The sequence below is a fragment of the Pundamilia nyererei genome, unplaced genomic scaffold, assembly GCF_000239375.1.
Source record: "Pundamilia nyererei isolate P.nyererei 1_Seehausen unplaced genomic scaffold, PunNye1.0 scaffold00089, whole genome shotgun sequence".
NCBI lineage: Eukaryota > Metazoa > Chordata > Actinopteri > Cichliformes > Cichlidae > Pundamilia > Pundamilia nyererei.
Window position 1 is genome coordinate 609,232 of NW_005187490.1, and position 15,859 is coordinate 625,090.

At 41.1% G+C, this 15,859-nt stretch overlaps 1 protein-coding gene across 1 annotated transcript in view; it reads left to right on the forward strand.

Annotated features, from left to right (window-relative positions):
- The first annotated feature begins 5,291 nt into the window (after positions 1-5,291).
- tead1a (TEA domain family member 1a) overlaps positions 5,292-15,859 on the forward strand; it is a 48,318-nt gene continuing 37,750 nt past the window's right edge. The window contains exon 1 of the mRNA XM_005739083.2: positions 5,292-5,530. The gene's annotated coding sequence lies outside the window, so the exon portion shown is untranslated. The remainder of the gene's footprint in view (positions 5,531-15,859) is intronic.

Consider the following 15,859-nt stretch of genomic DNA (forward strand, 5'->3'; position numbering starts at 1 on the left):
TAAGTGGGGGAACTTGCACAATCGGTGGCTGACTAAATACTTTTTTGCCCCACCATATACATATATATAGCATTTTTCAACAGATAAAGTCCAAAGGTCTTAGCTGTGACCAATGACCGTAAAAATCACACAGTTTTATGCGGCTGTTAGTGCTGACCAGTGGAAATGTAAATTTGCTTCAGACAGTAGCCTGATTTCCTTCTAAAAGAGTCATATATGAATTTCCATAAAAACAAGGAAAGAAAATAAGATTTAATCTTTTGCTGGTTAAACCGCTGGTGGTGCTGATTTTGTATTTCGGTGTTTGGTGTTATGTCCTGGTGACCATTGACATCAGTTAATTTAGGTACTCCACGAAAACAGCTGCACAAATAAGTGTCCAAAGGTGTTTCAAAGCAGCGAGTGATTTGAAGGCTTTTACAGAATGATGGAATTATGTTGGGCTCCATTGAATTTACAGATGGATGTTTTTATCTTTACTCTTTAGATTTTCTATATTTTTGTGCAGATTTAAGGATTTGAGTGAAAAATAGAACCATTAATAATAATAAAAATAATAATAATAATGGATTGGATTTATATAGCGCTTTTCAAGGCACCCAAAGCGCTTTACAATGCCACTATTCATTCACTCTGGCATTCACACACTGGTGGATACAATGCATCGGTTTAAAGATTAATAAAAGTTCAATCTGCCTTTTTAAAAAAGATTCGATTTGTTCTGTTAAATAACTTATTTTGTGATCAAAGCATACAAAGCTTATCGTATCTCTTTTAGGACAAGTTTTGGTTTTTTCAATCTACTGTACTTTTGGGTATAATATGAACAAATTGTAAGGATTGTTTTCTTTTTCCCAGAGCAGAAAATGTATTGTTATGTTTCTCAGATGAAAGAGACTTTGGCTTTTCTGTTCCAATAGGAAGGTTAACTTGAACCCAGAGCCGGTTACCGTGATAACAGACTCTGAACCTAACTTGCTATCCTGGCAGGTCTTCAAGCTTCTTCAATAAACTCTGACTCCTCCCCTCCTGAACACCTGAACCAGCTGCCTGATACTCTGTTTCATTTCCTCATTCATATAGTTAATAGCGTAGTAAATATCGAGGCGCATGCATTTGCAAAAGTTTACGTCTTTTAAAACAATGAAATACCATTTACATGTCAGTTCATTAGTTTTTATACTCATAGAGAGACAGGAATCACTGGACAGCGCGACTCTGTAGACATGAAGGCACCTGCCAGGTTGTCTGCCAGCTCCCCTGCATTGAAACAATTACCCTGTTTTAACCTCAGCATCTGTCACACTGCAAATCCCCCAAATAAGTCTCACTAGGCCTAAAATCGCCCAGGTAAACAGTCGCTTATCTGTCTGATCCACATTTTTATCATCGCATAAGTTTTGTCCCTGCCAGCTTAAGATTTGATTTAAATACAAAACACTAAATTTTGTGCAAGCCTATAACTTTTGATAAGCTTTTTCTTCTCTTTTCTCTTTTAAATGTGAACTGGATTCCAGTCAACTTGATTAAAAAGGAATTGCCAACCTCAGAGTTTAAGGTTACACCCTGAATTTCTTTAACCTGCTTTCTGGAACAAGCTGCTGCGTTAGGAAACAGCAGAGGAGACTCAGGAACAAGGCGTAGAAAAAGCCAACAAAGACTGAGAGAGAAGATTAAATACACACCAAATAGATAATAAACTCAATCGACACAATAATTGTAAAGGGAAAAAACAGGAAGCCACACGTGGATCTAACCTTCAAAATAAGGTCAAGAATAAACTGTGAGGTAGAGACAGGGGTCACGAAAGCCGTTAAAAATGGATTAGTGGAAGTTTCATGGATGTAGATGAGGTGGAACCCACCTTACATATACCTGAGACTCCACACCTTTATTGTTTACGCTGCCACCCACAGACCACAAATGGGGCTCTTGCATCTTTTAGAGCTGTGGCTGCAATCAGTCTTTATTTTCTTGCTGTCATTTCGAGTGCAGAGAAAACCAAAAATAGAGACAGGTTTATTCACATGGATGCTCAGTTCAGGATTAACAGACACCTCAAGATGCTTTAAAGTGTGAGGTAAAAACCCTGCAGTATTCAGGGGGAAAAAACTACAATCAAGTAACTCCCTATAAGCAATCACTTTGCAATTGTGGGAAGAAAAAACTCTTTTAACAGGAAGAAACCTCTGGCAGGACCAGGCTCAGGGAGGCGCAGCCATCTGCTGCGACTGGTTGGAGAGGTTAAGAGGTAAAAACACAGAGCATATGAAGGCAGACTAAGGGAGAGAGAAGACAAGAATGTAATGACATGTTGCTGTGGTGAATAAACCTGCGTGGACTGAAAAAAGCCGAGTGGAGAAGTGTTTAGTACACAACGTGAAGCCTGGCAGCAGTCTGAGCCTATAGCTGCGTAACTAAGGGATGGTTCAGGGTCATCACCTGTAAGCCTGCAGTCTGAGAGTCTGGTGCTCTGTTAGCATAACATGGTACTGATGAGGTCTCTAAAATATGATGGGACTTATTCAAGAATTTTTATGTGAGACGAAGGATTTGAGTTTCAATTCTGGATTCAGCAGTGAGCCAGTGAAGAGAATCTAACATGGAGAAATACGCTCTGTCTTTCTTGTCACTGTTAGCGCTCTCACAGCAGGATTCTGGATTAACTCGAGGCTTTTGAGGGAGCTTTTAGAACAAGCTGATAAAAAATGAATTACAGTAGTCAAGATTACAAGCAATTAATACATGAACTAGTTTTTAGCATCACTCTGAGACACAATGTTTCCAGATTTATTGATACTGTGAGAATGTAAAAAAAAAGCAGTCCGACATGTTAGTTTCATGTGTGCGTTGGAGGACATATTTTAAAATGACTCCCAGGTTCTTCACAGTGTTGCTGGAAGCTACAGTAAAGCCATCCAGAGCACATATCTGGTTAGACACAATGTTTCTAAGATTTTTAGGCCCAAGTATAACAATGCCCTGAATTTAGAAGCAAATTGTGGGCTATCCAGGCCTTTATGTCTTTCAGGCATGCAATTCTGTCATTTGGCTTTATAGATATATATAACTGGGTATTATTTTCTAATAATACTGCCTAAGGGAAGCTGGTATAATGTAAATCGTGTTGGTCCAAGCACAGAACCCTGTGGAACTCTGTGTCTAACTTTTCTGTGTACAGATTCAAACCATTACAGAGCATTTACTTTAATTAAAAAAAGGTAAATGTTATGATGAAGAGTATCCAGTGCTGCACCGAAGCCTAAAGGACAAGCACAGAGAGAGCTCCAGTTCGATCTGTGCTGCTCAAAGTACAGCGAGCGGGACCAATTTGCCTCTCCACAAAATTATTTTTAGCACCTCAAAGCAAGTTTCTAGGGAGTGGCACCATGATCTATTCGGATTTTCTGGTTGACAAGATCTGTGATTTTAATCTTTTGATGAGAGAAGAAGCAGCTCCGTGCATATTATTATGTGTTCTTTAAATAACAAATGTGCAGCAGACCGTCACTTCTGTACGCAGGCGTGAAGAAAATGCAGGACTCCGGGCACACAGAGCGTTAATAAAACATCAGGAAACCAGGTGAGGTCAGATCAGAGGTCAGACGGTTGACCTTTAGGTCACCGAGCTGAATGGTTTTACTAGCTGCTCCTGTGTTTGCATTGTTCTGAGTCTGGGAACGAGCCACGCACGCCTCCTCTAAGATGTCTCAGAAACACACTGTGCACGGTCCACATGTGAATCAGCTGTGTGGCTGGGTGTGTATGGGAGAATTTGTTCCTGTGCACACAAACACAGACATGCTGCCATGTGGAATGCTTGTCTGCTGGCTTGCCTGGCTTGGCCGTGGTGTCGGGTTGCAGTAGGTGTTCCGGAGGCTGCGACCCTGGCATATCTGTGTTTGTTTTATGTCACAGCCCCTCCCTCTAGGGAGATGACAGTCCAGCAGAGCCCGAGGGGATGAAACCTGAGATAGGCAGAGCTTAGTAGTAAACAACAACTCCTTTATGAGGCAGAGGCGGCTGTCTGCCGCATTCGAAGATCTCACAGAGACACAAAGATTTTTTTTTTCTGGTTAGGGCAGTGGCTCCTAAAAGTGAGGTCAGGATAAGCCCTCTGGGGCTTTGTGCATAATAGAAAGCCAAAGAAGTTTAATCCCAATACTTGTTCTTTTAAAGTTATGAAGATTTAGAGTGACTAGCCTTCATAAATCCTGCTCCATTCAGTCTGTAACGTTAAACCAACACAAAGCAGCATTAACTTCAAGCCTCTGATAATGTTAAATTAGCCTAAATGTCAAGCCTGTGCTTGCTTGTCTTTTTAGTGGTTTGCCCCAGCTGTTGCTGTTCCTGCATGGAGTCCATCAATCTGTCAAGCATTTCCCCTTCAGTTCGCTAGCATTAATGGCACAGACGTAGCATTACTAAAAATGTGTAACAGGTTGTTCTTTTGGGGTTTTTAAAAAACACAACCCGTGCAACTACATATTATGTTTTATTATATGTGGACACCTCATTTGTAAATGACTAAGTGGGAAAAGGTTGTTAATCATCTTACAAATATATGTGTCAGTCTCTGCTCTGTGGTGCAAGAGCTGTGCATCTTGATTTATAGTGTTTTTATTAGAATTTTACTTAGCATTGATTAGCAATTATGGGTATTTGTGCATTATAGCTGTACGTGGATTTTAAGGATGGCCCTAAGTTATAACTTTTCAAAATTCTTTGGTTCAAACATGTCCAAAAACACTACTTGCGTGATGGCTACATCCATCTTTTATTTACTGTGGACGCAGACTTTTGTAGTTGTGTGAGTACTCAGTCTGTTAGGTGAAATATTGCGTTTAAACTTAACTGCAGACCATTAAACACGAATACTCAAACCTAGGCTTGCATAACAGCAGACGAAAGTTACACACGTCACGTTTTTATTGATTATAAATCAGATTTAAAAAATATTTCTAGGTCGGGTTGTGGTTGACTAACTTTTTGAGTCTCTGAATTCCTGCCACAAAGCTCCCATCCAAAGTGTTTTTCTCTTTCTTTTAGCGTCACCTTATCTGATTAGTTGTCAGCCCCGCACAGCAGACTGTGTTTTATCTCGACCCTCCTCCTCCTCTTCCTGAATAGAGTTTGGGCGCTCCACTCTTTTGTTGTTGAACGCAGCCTGTACAGTCCGGCCCCTTCCCCTTCCCCCTCGCTCTCTTTCTCTTTCTTTTTTTTCTCTCTCTCCACCCATCCTCCCATCTCTCACTCACTCTATTTCATCCATCCAGGGTGACGCCAGTCCCTCTCACCCCGCCCCGTTCAACTCAGTCCGCTGCGTTCATTTCATTCCTGCTCCCATTCCGCGCATATTTCGCATCCTTGGAGAGACGCTGCGCATTTTACGCACTCAGCGCGCCCGATCCTTCCTCAAACCAAAACCGAGAGGAGACTCCGGAGTTGGCGGAGGGCTTCCCGCTGCTGTAGCGACTCCGATCCGGTGAAAAGTGTGGGAATTAATCCATAAAGAGGCGTATGAATCGAGGTAAGTTCCCTAGGAGGAGTCCCCCCCTCCCTCCCTTCGCTCTCTTCAGCCTGTAGCCTGAAAGCCCCCGGACGTTTCGCTTGTTTCTAAAATCCTGAAGTGGTCACTGAAGCTCAAATTAAAACAGTTTCGGCGACACTGGAATAAAAATCGCCACAAATACACCTATTCTACACGCTGAACAAGTCTAACAAGCTTATTAATACTGCGCCGTGTTGAGCTTCAAAGCGAGGGATGTCGCTTTCACTACAGTTTTATTCCCCTTCCTTCCGACACCAGAAAACAAACCTTGTTTCCTAACACTTCTTTCTGTCGTAAGCTAAAAATCACGTGTTTTCTGTTTTTAAAAACGGGAATGTGTCCACGGGAGATTGAGAGATTGTGGATGAAAAGCTTTTCGCAGCAGCGCTGGGAGGCAGCTTAACAAAGCTGGGAGTGAATGGGGGACTTGTTGCATCGGCGGGGTTTTCTCTTTTCCTACACAGGCAGGCAGGCAGGCAGGCAGGCAGGCCCCAGTCACAGAAACAGGCCATAGGCTGATAACATGCACACAGCCAGTGTTTACCCAGTGGACAGAACACATTACACGCTCACTCTCAGCACCATCACACAGCCCGTTTGGGAGATCTGTTAACGCATTTACTTCTTATTCCACCTTTATAGAAAATGACTTGTATGAAGGGCTTTAAAGCTCTCCTTTTTATATATATATATATAAGTCTAAATGGAGATCTGTGATGCTGACACTCCTTCCACTCCACGCATCTGTCAGTTTGGAGTAAAAGCTGCCTGCAAAAATTAAAGCTCACATCACAAATCACAAGTGTCCTTGTTCTCCAGCAGCTCCTCACATGAGCCTATGTAGTTGTGTTCTGTACTTCCTTTTTAATATTGATCAAAGGACTGCTCCTGTCCTCTATGGCTGGAGATGTGTGGCAAAGCAGGGCCAAACCACAATGTAATTATTGGAGAAAATTACAGCCTGTAGGATGAAACATAGTAGATGCATTAATTCTGTTACAGTAATCCTTCTGTTAGATGTCGGGAGGGCGATGTTGGATAAAAGGATTATATTTCAGAGAATATTAGTTTGGGCTTCTTTTTGAATAGAGTTGATGCGGCTAAATGAAATTGGGGATATTGGAGATGAATGTTTTGTTAATGTGAAGTTGTGCAACAAGTCCAGTAATTACAATGGAATCAGTGAGGAATGTAACTTGTAGCTGTTTCCATTATCAGTGTAATTTTCTAATTCTTGTCTCTTTTGTTTTTGTTTTTTTTTAAAGATGTCTGGTGCTCTATTTCCCCACGTCACTGAATGTATCGTTTTGTTCATGAAATATATAAAAAAACAAGGAGGGAAAGACTATTCTGCATATTCTGCCTTTTAAAATGGTCCAAATGATGAAGTAACACCTGACATTGTCGATCAAGCGGTGAATTTCATCACTGCCCCAGTTTCAGAACAGCCAGTGCCAAAAAAAGTGTGGGATGCATTTAAGTGTTTTTAAAAATGATCCGGAAAACAAAAGAGTTTTTCTGCAGAGGTATTCCAAATATTTCATTCCACCTTTTTAAAAGTGTGTGAACAATTACTTTGTTCAGGCTCTGTTTTGGCAGATGTACAAAATATAACATTGGAATCATTAATGAAATGTGGATTTCTCCAAGTGGAGCAGGTTACTTTTAAAACCTGTCTTTAAGAGGGCGAATCTGAATGTGGATGCAAATTGCGTTTTCTATTCACGCTCATCCCCCCTTTAAAGTTTCCAACAGTGACAAATCAGGCCGGCCTGAATGTGTAACAGAGTAAGGTGTGTGTGTGTGTGTGTGTGTGTCATTGTCTTTGCCGTGTCTAGGCCCGCAAGTGTACAAAGCTTTGTCAGTCGCTCTGGGCAAACAGCCTCCACTTTCCTCCCCTCTCCCCCTCACTCACCCGTGCCTCTCCTTCTCCAGTCCGTTGACATCTGTTTTGAGTGCTCCGTGCACCTGTAGAGACCAGGGGTGTGTGTGTGTGTGTGTGTGTGTGAGTGAGGGGGAGAGGGAGGGGAGGAGGAGAATAAAGGGAGGTGCAGAATGCAAATCCAGGCGTTTGTTCGGGGCCTAAGCAACGCAGACTGACTGACTAACGACCATTTGGTGTGTGTGTGTGTGTGTGTGTGTGTGTGTGTGTGTACACATTTGTGGATGTGTGTGTTTGCCTCTTGCTGTCCAGGCCAGGCAGCCCCATTGTTGAAGCAGCAACAGGCGTTGGTGGATGAGGACGCACCATATGGCCTCTGTGTGCTTTAGTCACAACCGCTGTGTATGTGTGCATGTTTGTGTGTGTGTGTGTGTGTGTGTGTGTGTGTGTTTTCATCTACTTCACCAATGCTGCTGCAATATGGTGGAGTTTGGAGTGGCGCTGCTCGCTGCCGTCCTCCTTGTTGTTTCATCTGTCGACTCATTTCTAAACAGGAGGACAAAATCCGGCACACAGATTTTTGTGGAACTGGGATTAGGAGGAGTAATCTTCGTGGCAAATGAAATGATGTCTTGTGACGTCCCACTTGTTTCGTTTATCATTTCAAATGTAGTTGTAGTTCTTTTTTTTTTTGCCAGTGCAAGTTGTCATTTTGGCTGAATCAACAGGTGATACAGTAAATCCTGCAAATGAACGGATGCTGATGGCTTGCAAGATGTTTGCTCTGCTCTTTTTTCTTTTTTTTTAAAAATTTCTCTTAAAAAAAAAAAAAAAGACACAATCTTCCTTTTAATTCTCACGATAAATTAATTCCTCCAGTGTCACTGCAGTCCAGTTTTTCAGCTTCCTGGTTTTTCATCGAGCAGTTTCTGTTGTTGTTGTAGTGCATTCTGTTCTGATGTCCCAATATTTAGCATGCAGCACGATACGCAAAGATAAACTCTGCCAAGAGGGGAAAAACTGTAAAAGAAAGAAGGGAAGGGGGGGTGGCTGGGTGGGTGGGGGTCCGGGCTTGTATGTAATGAAATTTAGGGAGCTGAGCCGGTTTATTAGAGCAGCAAAGCTGTGTGTGTGTGTGTGTGAGTGTGTGTGCTGAGGGAGGGCAAAGGGGTTAGATGGGGAAAGAGAGGGTGGTTTTGGGGGTGAGGTTGTGAGGGTGCAGGCTTTGTTTAGGAGATGGGGGAACAATAGGCATCCTCCTGGGTGGGGTGGGGGAGTAGGGTGGAATAGGGGATGCTGGTGTGCAAGGGAGCCGGATGGGGGGTGGTGGTGGTGGCTGGATTGTGGCTGCAGGAGGCTGGCGGAGCCTGTGCTGGCTTGCCTGACTGCCCGAGCTCCTCGTCTTTCAGTGTGTCTCTCACATCCACACAGATGTGACTGTATCTGAAAATGTGTCTCTTTCGTTGTTTGTATCTGTGCCAATAATCACTTAAGTCACACAACAACACTGTTGTTGCACTTTGAAGATGATAAGAATGCTGTTACCGAACGTGTGATTCTGCAACATGTTGTAAGATACGGCAACATGTCTCTATTAGAAGCAAACAAGCAAAAATAAAACAAAATAGCCCATAAAAGCACATTCATACCCACAAGACGTGAAACCAGCTTTACATGGCTTTACTTTTTGCAGTATAATAAGCTAGTGATGCACTCATTGTGACATTCTGATGCTAATAACAGTTTTTCTCTTTTTACTTAAATTTAGTTTTTATTATTTGTAATTATCAATTTTTTCTATCTAAACTAATATAGCCCCATTTAAATGAAACAAAAAAACTATTTCACTGTTTTGATTCCTAAACATTTCACATCCCAAACCTGATGTGCCACAACAGCTAAATATTTCCCAGCAATATCAGTAAATGGTATGTCATTAGCTGATATTAGTCAACGATATCGTGTGATACATCGGGACACAGATACGTGATTTTGGGTCCTGTGCATTCTGGTGTATGCTTGAGTGGATCCTGAAAACATGGAGGTCAATTAACACCTTTGGGCTCTGTGCTGTTTTCCTTGAGTTTGTAGCTGAGCAGTTTTTTAAGCGATATGAGGCACACTGTCCTTCCAGAGGAGGGAAGAGTCACCGGGGAGTGTTGTTGCTATGGGGTCCTGTGTTTTCTCTCTAACATTGTTTAGGTGGTCATCAGCAAAACATCAAGATTTGCTGGCATTGCAATTTTCTGCAGTGCAATCACTTCACCTGTCATGGGCATAATTGCTGTGGCTGATCAGTGTACACTGATCATAATCCATGTACATTTTTTTTTTACTGAACATACAAAGGCAGGCATGGATTAACCCTAATCCCTAACTTAAAAAACTCAATGAAGATCTCCACTGAAAAAAGTGACTTGGCTTAATCCTTGTCGCGGGAGCTGAGCCATTGTGTGAATAAACTGCAGAATGGAGCTCGTGTATAAAGACGCTGATGTCTTTGATATTCCCTTTGAGTCACGTGATCTTATTTTATTTGTAAAACTTTTATGTTTTTGTTTTTTTCTGCAAAAACGGAAATAAATAACTAGATAAAAATAGAATTTTTGCACATTACTTTTAAAGCTATATTTAACCTATACTGAAAATACCATCGAGAACAGTAAGTTCACATATTTTATTTCGAAAGTAAGAACAGAAATAAATACTGTAAGCAGGATCTCAGCCTTTCGGGGGTTTTGAGCACCAAGCAGAGGAATGGATGAGTCCAACCATCCCACTGTGGGAAGTCTGAATCAACCCTCACATTTCCTGACCTCAGCAGGAAGTGAAAAGGAAGTCTAGATTTCAACTACTACTTATGTATTTTCCCGGCTGGAAGAATTGACACGATAAACACTCCACAGAGTGGGCCAACTGCTCGCTCTGCTCTCTGAAAACTCCCACAGTGGAAAAATGTTTCCCTGCTGTTGTGCTCACGACCTCGGTTTTTGTGTTCAGCAGGCCTGATGGTGATTACTCACTGTTGTTTGTTCTGATAATTTCTTTTCACTCTGTGCAGAGTGTGATAAATTATTAAAAAATGATATATAATTACCCAATTGGAAACAAGTAAGTTTTCACAGAGTACGAAGTCTATTTCTCTTTTTCTTTGAACTTATATCCTTTTTATGGTAATTCAGCTAACACTGGTTTGTGTTTTAGATTTGCTATTAGCATTAGTGAACAGCAGCAGAAAATAGCACAAAAAAGAATCCTGTGGCCTTTTCATTTTTAAAAGATGAAATTATATTTTCTCCTCTTGCACATTTAAAGCTAAGCAATTTATAATTAAAACCTGGCTTTTAATTTTACTGTCTCAATATTTTTTTTATTTTTAGCCTTGACATGTAGCACCTAGCCAATTAGCCTAGCTAATAATGCTAGATAATGCTAACGTTCAAATCATAAATTGAATTTGGAATGATCATCGACTTGAATTCCTTACTTGGAAAGTTGGAACATCTCCAAGTTAAGAGTCCAAGATGGCGGCATTGAATTAGACTTCAGTAAAGCTATAAAACTTTTAGTTTGTACAGCCACTGTCATGTATTGTGACTCGCTAAATACTCCGTGACGCAGGCTTTATCTGACGTGCTGTAGCTGTGTTTTTCTGTGCAAAACAACAAGTTTCGCGGTGTATTGTTAGCGAGACCTGAGTGGTGCGAACTCCATTTTTTACTTTTATGACATTTCTGCTGGAACGCGCTAACTCGGGAATAAAGTAATTTCCCAGTTCTGACTTCCAAGGGACACTTAGAAGTCATAGTATGACTACATGTAAATTTAATCTTTTTGTGCAGTTTATGTTATTATGTAAGTTTCAGTATAGCATTACATAGAAGTGGAAGGAGAGATAGGGAATGACATACAACAAACATCCATAAATAAAGCTACCAGCGCAAGGCTAGCTTACCTACCATGGGCTCTGAGCTTGTTACAGTAGCTCAGAAATGTCACAAATGAAGACTTTCAAACCAGTGCTTTGTTCTGCCTTACTTAATGTTGATCGTACAGCTCTCCAGGCTGTATTTTGAAACCTCAACATTAGAGATTTAGCTGCTGCTATGTTCCCATATTTGTATATAGTGAAATTAAGTGTAGCAGCAAGTCATAATAACAGTTGCCTCAAGGCGCATTATACTGTATAGTAAAGACACTTGGAGTATTAGAGGGGAAACGACAATCAGATGATTTCCTGTAAGCAGAACTTGGCAAGAGAAAAGAAACTTCTGGCACACCCAACCTCATTGAAGGGCAAACACCTGCCATGACTGGTGTGGGGTGGAAAAAGGAAAGCGTAGGGAGACGACACAAAACCAAAACTAGTTTAAAACTCAGTTCGAGCAACAGAGACTATTGAAATGCTAGAATCTCAAATTTTACAAATTATTTTTTAGATCGTTCAAGTTGTCATTAACTAGTTTTTTTGTTTACAAAGTTAAACTCTGGGAGGGACAGACGACCCTCTGAGAGCACAATAAAATGGCAAAAATCATTCAAATAAAAGTTACCCTAAAAAATGATTGATGATTATACTTACTTTCAGAGGTATGAGTTAATGGCACATTATAGTAGATTTTCAGTGAGTAAACAATTGAGCTGATTGAACATAAAGCAGCATTTTTTAAAATTTAATTATTCCGCTGTTGATTTGTCCCCCGGATCACCTTAAAGACCATTTGTTCTGATCCTTTGTGGTCTGTGATAAAGTCCAGCTGGAGTCTCAGCTTAGGAGAGAGGAATCCAAAACAAACAAACAAATGAAACAGTGCTGACAAAGCACTATATTTAAATAACGGGTGCGCAGCCGCCACAATCTCTGCCTCTTTACCTGCTACTGTCTAAATAAAGCAGTACCCAAGTTTTAATGGACCACAGATGGAAAACACAGTTCAGGGGCTAATTCGTTTTGTACGTGTGTTTTGAGGAGAGCGGAGCTCGTGTTGGCTTTAGAGGATGTAATCGTGGCAACGAGATGGGTAGATGGAGGTCACTGTACTCTTTTTCGCATCCATGCAGCCGTACGCTGTTCCTTTACTAGGTGTGGGTTAAGACTCACAGATGCACGCACATGCAGCACACGTGGTGTCTGCCTCGGCACAACGCTCCTGTGTTCACACTTATTAAACGGTGTTGTATTGCTGTAACCTCCCCAGGCCTCCCTTTCCTCTGGTGGAGGATATTGTCTCCTGCGTGTGTGTCTGTGTGACGTGTGACCCCACCCCCCTCATCCTCCAATTTCCCTCCACCCTCCCAAGGAAGAGACTGGAAAATGACTCTGTCTGACTCAGCAAAAAAACCAACCTAAAGCTGGTGGATGAGGAATAACGGTAAGGACGGCGAGCAGAGAGGAGAGCTGCTAGCTGAACCTTTTACCGTCATATTTCAGGAGGAAATAAGCACTTCACTGTATCAGTGTGCAATCTGTGACCAATTACTGCGTGTGTGCATAAATGGTAATGCCTCCGTGAGAAGAGATGGTGAAATAATGAGGAGCGCATGCTGTGAATCACAGCCTCTTCACCACTCATAAAGCAACTTTCTCTGTCTTACTCAAGTGCGTATTAGTGCCGAGAAAGAATAAAAGATGCTTTGCAGGTTTCTTTTCACTGATGCAGCTTTATTATTCAGCCTGATGAATATGTCTTTGTTTTGTTTTTTTTACAAAATGAAATCGGGTCAGAACTAATCAGAAGAACTGGAGACGTGGATAAAGGTTTTTTCTTTTTTCAGTCTGTCTTCAGCAGAATGAACTTATCAGTAATGGATTAATTGAAATCGTGACCAAATTATATCAAAAAGTCTGAACTCGGACACGTGCATCAATGCCAAGTCAAAAATCACATGTGACGGAGTAGAAAACTGATTAAAGTCTACATTAGAAATGGAACCAAGAATAATCGGCTCGGTCTGAATGGAAGGCATTTGTAGGGTCTCATATGGATTATCCATAAAAGTAGGTAGCCACTAGTGAAACCAAACAAAACACCTTTCCAGCTTCAGATCACGTGAGAAACGCTGCTGAATATTAGTAGATAAGTAGAATAATAGTATAATGAATTTAATTAGTACGATACTGATTTCTGTTGATTGCTGTTCAGTGCAGGGTATCTAATGCTGCCGTTCTTACAAATATCTTAGATGAAATTTTATATCCTGTCTTCTGCGCCGTGGTCATTTCAGCCATTTGATATTAGGGTTTCGTTCACTACAACTTTCTTATTTGTGTCTTATGGGAGTGGACGAGCACAAAGGACAAGATCCCTATCAAAGCAGTCATACTGTGATATTGTCATACCAACGCATTCTTACCCTTGGGTGCTACAAAATATAGTTCTGGCAAGTAATGTCATTACACCTGTCTTTTGGTGTCGGTTCCTTGATGCACCAGCTACAGCTGTGTGTGTATGTACTTCTAGAGATGTATAAAGGTGCTGCTTTTGTGACCTACAGAGGCTGTACTAAGAGGCTGTGCAGATGGGAGTTCGTCAACCATGAGTTTGCGGTTTGTGTCCTTATCTGACTCTTGTGTTTTTGCACTTTTTTTCCCCCACTCGCTGATTATTTTTTCAATTTATCTTTTTCACTTTTCACTTTGACTAACACTCTGTGGTTGGGGTTAGTCAAAGTAATGGAATGATCCTAGTTTGGGTAGGATAACCCCCTTCTAAAAGGATGCCTTTGTAGACAAAGGCACACCAGCAGTGTTAATTGTAACCTCTGGAATGAGAGTGGGCTGGTCATACTTTCTAAACTGCAAGAGAGTTGGTGTAAAAAGGGAAAAAAGCAGAGTTTTGTATTCATGTGGTCAGTATGTGTATTCAGTTCAAATCCACTCAGTTTAATTATCAAGTTCTTGGATTGGAGTTCCAGTGACGTCCATCAGTGCTGGAAAAAATCCTTTCTCCCTGTAAGTTTTTCAGTTGATTTCAGTTTTATTCATATAGCTCCAAATTACAACTACAGTTGCCCAGTTGCTTAAGGGCTTTGTATTGTAAGGTAAAGACGCTGCAATAATACAGAGAAAACAGAGAATTGTTGGCTGACACAACAATCAGATCACCCCCTATGAGCAAGCGCTTTGGTGACAGTGGGAAGGAAAAACTCCCATTCAACAGGAAGAAACCTCCAGCAGAACCAGGCTCAAGTGGGGATGGCCATCTGCTGCAACTAGTTGGGAATGAGTGGTGGAATATGAGACGAAGACATGCTGTTTAGTTAGTTGACTGCTGATCACGTTATTTCACTCGATTTGTTAGTGTTTGGCACTAGTGTACAATATATCGCAGTAACATTAAATATTATTTTATGCCATCAGTACATTAAGGTAGGAATGTACCTGCTTAAGCAGGTGCTGCTCAAGCCAGAAGTAGACAAAGGCTTGCATCCTTGAAAGGTTTTATGTGTAGTTTATCCTTTCTGACCCTTAAAGACATCCAGTCTCTAAACCTTCGATGCCCTGGATAATAGATGTGTGAGTTAAGACTTTCTGTTCTGTGTATTTGTGTTTGAATGTCGATTCTTTTTTTTAACATTTTAAAGGTTTCAACCCTTGGTTTCAGTTCTTTAACTCTTAACATGGGCTGTTTATCTGCGTGGAAACAATGCCTCCTATTCATTGCCTGCTTTCGTTCCTTGGATGTCCACATGTCTGCATGTTCGCAGCAGATATCTGCTTGTAGAGATTAGGATGACCTTCACTCTAATGTGTGAAAAGCAAAGTAAATCTGGTTATTAGAAGTATAAAATGCACAATGTTCTGTGCTCATTGCATGAATGGCATGTGCTCAGTGTTAAGGAAAGAAGGGGGAACCAAAAAACTCACAGTGAACTATTCCCAGTACATTTGAGATGCCATATATTAACGGTTGTAACACAGTCACAGTCTGTTATTCTGGAAGGTTCTGGACCAAACCTTTGAATATGTGACTGTCCTCCCTCTCTTCTATAGTTATGGTTTTATGCTTGTCTCTCTGTGTTTTGTCCTTTTTTAAAAAAAAAACAAAACTTTGTTTTTTTCTCTTCTCTTGCCTCTTGCCCCCACCCTCCCCCACCCCAGCCAGTTGTGGCAGATGGCCGACCCTCCCTGATCCTGGTTCTACCCGAACTTCCTGTTAAAATGTAGTTTTTCCTTCCCACTCTGTCACCCAGTGCTTGCTCCTAGGGGACTGAGTCTGTAAATTAAAGTTCAAGCTTTGAAAGTAGTGCAGCACACACAATGTAGATGTTTTTTTTTTCACAGTAAACACTTAAATTTTGAGATAATTTTTAATTGTAGTATTCTTTTTTAATAATTAGAAAAAGAAGACTTATAGCGCTGTGGTGCAATGTTCCTATCTGTTAACTTTTATTTATAAGAAATCTCCAAATGACTTACATTTTTC